The sequence below is a fragment of the Artemia sp. Qi Xiang Cuo genome, chromosome 19 (genome assembly GCF_049724085.1).
Source record: "Artemia sp. Qi Xiang Cuo chromosome 19, ASM4972408v1, whole genome shotgun sequence".
Taxonomy (NCBI): Eukaryota; Metazoa; Arthropoda; class Branchiopoda; order Anostraca; family Artemiidae; genus Artemia; species Artemia sp. Qi Xiang Cuo.
The window spans coordinates 57033839-57035135 of record NC_142812.1 but is presented as its reverse complement, the minus strand read 5'-3'; positions in this window follow the sequence as shown (position 1 = coordinate 57035135).

The window sequence follows — 1297 nt, the reverse complement described above, 5'->3', positions numbered from 1 at the left end:
GCATTTCAACGAAAGTAAATCCAAAATGAACTTCGAATAATTAAGGGAATTTAGCTGTGACAATTTAAACCACTAAAAAACTCTTCTGACATAATCCAACTCTTTCATTTCAATGATAGAAATTCAATATTAACTTTGAAAAAAATAAATAGAATATAACTGTGACTAGGTAAAGCATGACAAAATGCTTCTGAAATAATTCAACTCTTGCATTTCAATGAAAGAAATACAAAATGAACTTTGAAAAATCATGAAAATGTAACTGTGACAAGGTAAACCACAACCAAACACTACTGAAATATTCCAACTCTTGCATTTCAATGAAAGAAATTCAAAATGAACTTTGAAAAATCAAGAGAATGTAACTGTGACAAGGTAAACCACAACAAAACACTACTGAAATATTCCAACTCTTGCATTTCAATGAAAGAAATTCAAAATGAACTTTGAAAAATCAAGAGAATGTAACCGTGACAAGGTAAACCATGACAAAACACTACTGAAATATTCCTACTCTTGCAATTCAACGAAAGAAATCCAAAATGAACTTTGAAAAATCAAGAAAATGTATCTGTGACAAGGTAAACCACAACAAAACACTACTGAAATATTCCAACTCTTGCATTTCAACGAGAGAAATCCAAAATGAACCTTGAAAATCATGAGAATTTAACTCTGACAAGGCAAACCACATTATAAAACTATTGATATATTCCAACTCTTCAATTTCAACGAAGGAACTCCAAAATAAACTTTTACACATTGAGAGAATGTAAGTGCGACAATGTAAACCACAACGAAACACTAGTTAAATAATTCAGCTCTTGCATTTCAACGAAAGAAATTCAAAATGTACTTTGAAAAATCTAGAGAATGTAAGTGTGACAAGGTGAACCACAACAAAACACCACTGAAATATTCCATCTCTTGCATTTCAATGAAAGAAATCCGAAATGAACTTTGAAACATCAAGAAAATGTAACTGTGACAAGGTAAACCACAACAAAACACTACTAAAATATTCCAACTCTTGCATTTCAATGAAAGAAATTCAAAATGAACTTTGAAAAATCAAGCGAATGTAACCGTGACAAGGTAAACCACAACAAAACACTACTGAAATAATTCAACTCTTGCATTTCAATGAAAGAAATCCAAAATGAACTTTGAAAAATCAAGAAAATGTAACTCTGACAAGGTAAACCACAACAAAGCACTACTGAAATAATCCCACTCCTGCATTTCAATGAAAGAAATTGAAAATGGACTTTGAAAAATCTAGAGAATGTAACTGTGA